Source organism: Ctenopharyngodon idella, chromosome 15 (genome assembly GCF_019924925.1).
Source record: "Ctenopharyngodon idella isolate HZGC_01 chromosome 15, HZGC01, whole genome shotgun sequence".
Taxonomy (NCBI): domain Eukaryota; kingdom Metazoa; phylum Chordata; class Actinopteri; order Cypriniformes; family Xenocyprididae; genus Ctenopharyngodon; species Ctenopharyngodon idella.
Window position 1 is genome coordinate 13274108 of NC_067234.1, and position 6888 is coordinate 13280995.

A 6888-nucleotide genomic window follows, 5' to 3' on the forward strand; every position below is an offset into this window, starting at 1 on the left:
TTAGCCCTTGGAATGCACATTTTACCAAGGGAACCCTTCCCAAAAAAAAAAAAACAAAAAAAAACAAACAAAACATTTTACCCCCCAGAACGTGATTTTTATCGGGGGACATTTTGGGATGAAATTGACCACCCCGTCACATAAACGTGGAGAGAGAGACCGCGCGCATTCACAAAGAATAACGATCGGTTTCTCTCTGGCCATAATCCTACAGCTCAAGTGAGCTTTCCATTCCTTCCTGACCTGCATATTGAGGTTAAGGCGGTATGGGAGAACCCAATTCCTAAAAAAAAAAAAAAAAAAAAAACTTTTTTCGGCTTAATAAGGGTGAAAGACCTTCACGTTTTCCATGGTGTTAGGTCGCCACCCTGTGGCCGCAGGTCGAACTCTTTTAGGTCTGGTTACTATTTAAATACTAAAGTATTTCTTTTTAGACCACTGTTCCCTGTGTAGGGTTTGTGGAAGGAATATGGGTATGTGTCAATGCTTCCGGCTGATTATAATAATAATAATAAATGTTATTCAGCACTTTTCTTTCAAAAAATAATTAAGGGAGCGGACATTGACACTGAAAGCTCAGACTCTGCCATCTAAGCCTCTTATCTTGCTTAGATGGCAGGGCATACGCAGCAGTGGGTCAACCCACACAGCAGGAGACTCCTAGGCGGATCCGCATTCAAGTCGCCAAACCCGCGTGACTGTCACATTCGTTTTGGCGCCGCCTAGAGGATCAGCTCCGCCTCCGTGCAGCGCCGTAAATTCTACTGTCAATCAGCGGATCCTGAGCGGACTCACGTCGGATCCGCGGACGCGCACGCGCCTTTACTGTAACGGTTGAACCACAGTACACCAAGAGCCGAGACGAGAGTCGTATCAGTGGAGACTTTCTTTGCTGGGACACGGTTGCGCTGAACCCTCTTGAGTAAGTTTATTGATATCATCATGTATATTAATCCCAGATAGCATACATACGTGTGGCCGACGTCGGCCCCAGAGCGGAACGTCGGCCTCATATCTGTAACATCTAATAAGGATCGGCCAGGCATAGGCGCGTGTCTTCAGTCAGTGCTCTATTTCCAGCTCGTTGGCTTTGGGTCGGCTCACGACTGCAGGCCGATGCCGCGCTTATCTGTTTGCGCGTGACCATTCATCTCTGCAACCCACGAGAGAAACTCTGTGGTTTTAAGGTAAGTTTTCACTTTAAGTAAATTAGAAAAATCTTTTGTTAATTCTGTGACACTTAAAACTTACTAAGGCACTCGGTTTACTACAGGCAGTTTGTAATCACAATTTATCTGAATTTGTATCCAAATTATCTGAACATATCTCGTCCTCTGCAAAATAAACGAATCAGGTCATAAACTGGTAATGGTAGATGTTTATTTATGCAAATGCTGCGTAACTTTGACGTGTTTTAATGGGCGCGCGCTTTGAAAATTCAAACGCTGGAGAAGTTACCATGGTAACGCGGCACGGCAGTAACGGACAAGCTGCAAAATCTCCGTCTCTCGCTGTTGTTTGAGTTTAGTCTCTAAAATCACATAAATAATATAAAACTGTTCTGGATAAGTTTCTTACCTGTAATTGACAGCTTCTGTCGAATATTTACTTTATTGAAATAGTTTGTTTTCTTCGAAAAAGACCGTTAGCATAACCGTTTTCAGAACTGTTTGGCTAATATACTGAACTCTTACGAAAGTTTGCGTTTTTAATCACATCTTTATGTGCAGAAGAGAGGCTTTGATAGTTTTGTTAAGGTTTTGTTGGTAATCTGTCGATGGGTAATTGGAAGTGAGCTAATTTATTTAATCTGCTGTACTGACATGACTTACAGGAAGCGCGAAAATCGAATGAAACGAAATGAAATTATCTTTCATGGTTAACAAATTACCTCGATTACATTTAATGTTTAATAATTTAATACCAATCACATTGAAGAAAAAAGGTTCTGTGATTTCAGGAGTAAAAAAAATAATTCTACAACACCGGAGGGGGAAGAGCTGCTGACAGAGGAGAAACTTTAGGAAACTCAGGTGAACTGAGAAAGCTCATTAAATAACTTCATACGCATTTTTCCACAAAAGGATAACACTTTAGTATGGGGAACAATTCTCACTTTAAACTAGTTGCTTATTAGCTGTTTATTATTACTTATAAAGCAGATATTAATTAACTAATTAACTTCCTTACTGTCTATTAATAAGTATATTAAGAGTTTGAGGCAAAAGTTAATAGTAAATATGTTTCCCATACCAAAGTGTTACCCCACAAAATATTTTACCTATATCACCATGCATGTTATTTTCTTTTGCAAAATTTTTTAATATTACAGTTTGTAAGGTTCTGACATCCAAACGTAAGTAACACAGAGCAATATAAAATGAAGTAAGCCTAAAACAAATTCTGTTAATAAATTTTTGTATATATATTCTGTATATTCTACTTTCTCTTACCTGCATTTCACCTCTGCTGTAGCTGGTTTGATTCTAATGAACCTGACATTAAATAGGCTCTGTGATAAACTGTTCGTTATGTTCCTAGATTCTTCCATGCTGATGGCCTGCACTCCTGTCGAAGAAAATCTCAGGCTAAAAACCATATAACCAGTAAGCAAATCCTCAAACATACACTACTGTTCAAAAGTTTGGGGTCTAAGATTTTTTTATGTTTTTGGGGAAAAAAAAAAAAAAAAAAAAAAAAAAATCACATTTTAAAATCATTAAAGGGTTAGTAGTTCACCCAGAAATGAAAATTCTGTCATTTATTACTAACCCTCATGCCGTTCTACACCCTTAAGACCTTCGTTAATCTTCGGAACACAAATTAAGATATTTTTGTTGAAATCCGATGACTCAGTGAGGCCTCCATAGCCAGCAATGACATTTCCTCTCTCAAGATCCATTAATGTACTAAAAACATATTTAAATCAGTTCATGTGAGTACAGTGGTTCAATATTAATATTATAAAGTGACGAGAATATTTTTGGTGCGCCAAAAAACAAAATAATGACTTACATAGTGATGGTCGATTTTAAAACACTGCTTCAGGAAGCTTCGGAGCATAATGAATCAGTGTATCGCCAAACTGCTGAAATCATGATTCGACACGCTGATTCATTATGCTCCGAAGCTTCCTGAAGCAGTGTTTTGAAATCGGCCCTCACTAAATAAGTCGTTTTTTTTTTTTTTTTGGCGCACCAAAAATATTCTCGTCGCTTTATAATATTAATATTGAACCACTGTACTCACATGAACTGATTTAAATATGTTTTTAGTACATTAATGGATCTTGAGAGAGGAAATGTCATTGCTGGCTATGCAGGCCTCACTGAGCCATCGGATTTCAACAAAAATATCTCAATTTGTGTTCCGAAGATTAACGAAGGTCTTATGGGTGTGGAACGGCATGAGGGTGAGTAATAATTGACAGAATTTTCATTTTTGGGTGAACTAACCCTTTAACCCTTGGTTGTTTCAGTGAGAGTGTCTGTGAAAAGCCTTTAGGGTAAAATAATCAGCGAAATGAGATGAGGTGACAAATAATGTTATATTGTTTGTATTTATGAAAAACTATTACGATAACAGGATGTTATGGTCATTAATATATTTTCTCTAGGTCTTTTTGAGTTATTTATGTGTATGTATTTTTTACTGATACATTCTTAAATACGTTTTACTAAATATTTGGTAACACTTTACAAGAAGTTTCATTAGTTAATGTATTAACTAACATGAAATAACCATGAGCAATACATTTGTTGCTGTATTTACTAATCTTCGTTAACATTAGTTAATGAAAATACAGTTGATCATTATTTGTTCATGTTAGTTCACAGTGCATTAACTAATGTTAACAAGATTTTAATAATGTATTAGTATCTAATGTTAACTAATGAACCTAATTGTAAAGTGTTACCAAATACTTAAATACTTTAAATGCTGACTGGTTCAGGGGGTCGACAACTTTAGGCATTTAAGTTATTTTTCACATAAATCTGGTCAGCTTACACACTGCTCATACTCTTAGCCTCTAAAATGTTTGAATTGAATCACCAATACAATATCAGGGGGTAAAGATGTCATTAGAGTTCTTACAATTATGGCTGTGCTTTGTTACCAGATGAGATGTGACCCCCAGCGTTTGGCGCTGAGATTCTTCAGGACAAGGCCTTGATGCCATGAAGATGGTGAGTTTCCCCAATAGCTGCCACTAATCAGATCAAGAGATTGAACACAACTTCAATCTGTATTAGTCTATTTTGATAGGTATATATGTAGTGCTGGGCGGTATACCGGTTCATACCGAATGCCGGTATTTATTTTTGTTATGATATGAATGTTGATGATACCGCAATACCGGTATGTGTCGCTTAACCAACTTTCGGAACGCGGCGCAGCCCGTCACTAATAAATGCATTAATAAATACACTGACAATTCAAAGAAGAATGGGCAAAAATGTAACTGCTTTATTCTTTCTGTGTTAAACTTACGTGTGTCATTTATTCAGAGACTGTAGTGTTTTTAAATCTACTGAAAATATCCTTAGACAGTTTAAATGTTCTTCCGCGTTTCTCGTTTTGGTAGTTTGTTGTTATATAGGGTTAGATTTTTAAAATGCTTAAGGTGCCCTCAACTCTTTTTTTTTTTTTTTTTTTTTTTTTTTATATCTCCATGGTCATATTTTAATATTCATGTGTCTGTAATGAGTGTGTTGCAGGTCTGTGTTTTATTGGTTGTTGTCTCCCCACAGCATCATTTTGTGGGGCTTTGTAAACCTGTATTAACTCTAGTGTGGAATTTTTCTACAATATTCACTCATCATGACAGTAAAACAGGGCATTCTAGTCAATCTACTGCAGTATTTCCTCTCTCAATCAGTAGAAAATGTGGTTAACACCCGGTCATGCATAGGGGAAAAAAATACCGTCATATACCGTGAAACTGATATAATTTTGAAAAATACCGTGATATAAATTTTTGGTCATACCGCCCAGCACTAGTTAAGAGTTTATGTAATGTAATGTTAAGAGTTTACCTCCAAATAGAATGTATGTAGGACCCTAACAAACTTAAAACATTACAAAACCACACTGATTTATCCACATACAATATGTGCTCTGATCAAGGAACCATTTAATACCACTAATATTGTTTGAACATTTTGGATGTCTTTTTTTAAACATCCGATAGCAAAAGGCGCAGCGCACCTTACCCTGATCACGAATTCATAGTTTACCCACCTCTCATTTTAACCACCACAACCCTGTTTATGACTTTGTAAGTCATGTTTCTTTTTTAATTTAATCTTCTTAATGCCTATCTCATATATTGTATTGTGTAAGCATACTTGGCTTTGGATGCTACATACCATAAACATATCTGTCTGTTTGATTACAGGTGCTGTGAGGAAAAACACGGTGACACAGTCAGCCACGGATGCGGAGGTCACCAAGCACGCAATCAGGTGGTTCAACCTGGCGACGGATCGGGCAGCAAGGAGACATGTCCCACCTCCATCCACACAAACGGAAAAATAAGTAATAAATAACCTTTTTATTGAACTTCTTGTCGTTCGCCAGTTATTAATTTTCTGATATTTTAGCTGTGCATTTCATTGAAGGTGTAGCCTAATAGATAAAATGTTTTATGTTTATACCGACCTAGGCCTATAAAGCACTAAATTAAGTTTTGACCACAAAATGAATGCCAACGTAGGCTACTTAACAAAAACAGAATAGGCTCTAACCTGTAACTTAACATAAATATAAATATCAATTTTATATTTCCATTGAGTAGTGATTACTTTTGTACAGTAAATTGATGTCTTGACTTGAACCTTTTCTGTTAGGCCTATTTACAATATTGTTAGGTTAAAAATACAAGGCAATGCAGATTTAAGCTTAGGCCTATATTGCTGTAGTAGCCTAGGCCTAGTGATAGTTTTAGTTTTATCCTATTTTATCCTACAGCAAGAACAGAAGGGATTTTGAAAATGAGATAAACGGATCCAAAACGGACCCGGGCCTGATGAGCCAGGATTTTTATGAGTCCGTTGCGGGTCCGCGGCGGATGTATGTATCAATTTGCGGGTCCCAAACGGACCGCGGAGGTAAGGTTTTAATCGCGGATGCGGAGTGAATGCAGCGCGGAGCCATGGCGGGTCCGCGATCCGCCTTCGTTGCGGCTCTGTCACTGCGCGCAAGTGGACGCCGATACGGGTCCGTTTCGCGGATACGTTCCGGAAGCCGCGATACCTCCGCGGCTGATCCGCCGCGGAGTCCTTTTGCTGTGTGGGAAGCTGGTGCTGCTCTGCACACAATGGCTGTGTGGCAGACGCACCAGGCTGAACTGCTGAGTGACTTAGACCAGCGGCATTCAAGACGTGCATGCTGCTGAGGTCTGAGTCCTCAACCAGACAGGTTGGGCCTCGCCTGTCTCGACCCGAGGGCGGTGGACGGGACCAGAAGGCTCCGTTCTTCAACCCCAGGCGCTTCTTACATCAGGCCTGTGGCTGTTGGTCTTCTTTGACTTTGACAGTGAGAAGATTCTTTCAGGCTTGTAAGGGTCGAGGACACCATGTTTCTATGGTAGAGGTCGCCACCCTGTGGCCGCAGGTGGAACGGTTACTAGGTCTTGTATCTATTTGAAATACTAATGTATTTCTTTAGACCACTGTTCCCTGTGTAGGATGTGCTTGGGCACAGGAAGGAAGTTTTATTTTATTTTATCTATTGTAAAAATATAATAATTAGGGCCCTGAAGTTCCCTGTAGGTTGGCTAGTATGATTTTTAGAGAGAAAGAAGTACCATTTGGGTCTTCTTAGGTGAGAGTGTTGGTTTTCTCTTATTGTATGTTCTCTGGTGAGACCACACTCCTTTGTTTTTCT

At 38.6% G+C, this 6888-nt stretch overlaps 1 long non-coding RNA gene across 2 annotated transcripts; it reads left to right on the forward strand.

The window, feature by feature from the left end:
• Positions 1–1809: 1809 nt before the first annotated feature.
• Positions 1810–5501, forward strand: LOC127495810 (uncharacterized). Of its 2 annotated transcripts, none has more exons than XR_007925187.1 (4): positions 1810–2033; positions 2542–2606; positions 4121–4187; positions 5399–5501. It is a non-coding gene; the product is annotated as an uncharacterized LOC127495810 (long non-coding RNA). The 2 variants fall into 2 exon arrangements; XR_007925186.1 differs by lacking the exon at positions 1810–2033 and adding an exon at positions 2124–2385.
• The last annotated feature ends 1387 nt before the right edge of the window (positions 5502–6888 follow it).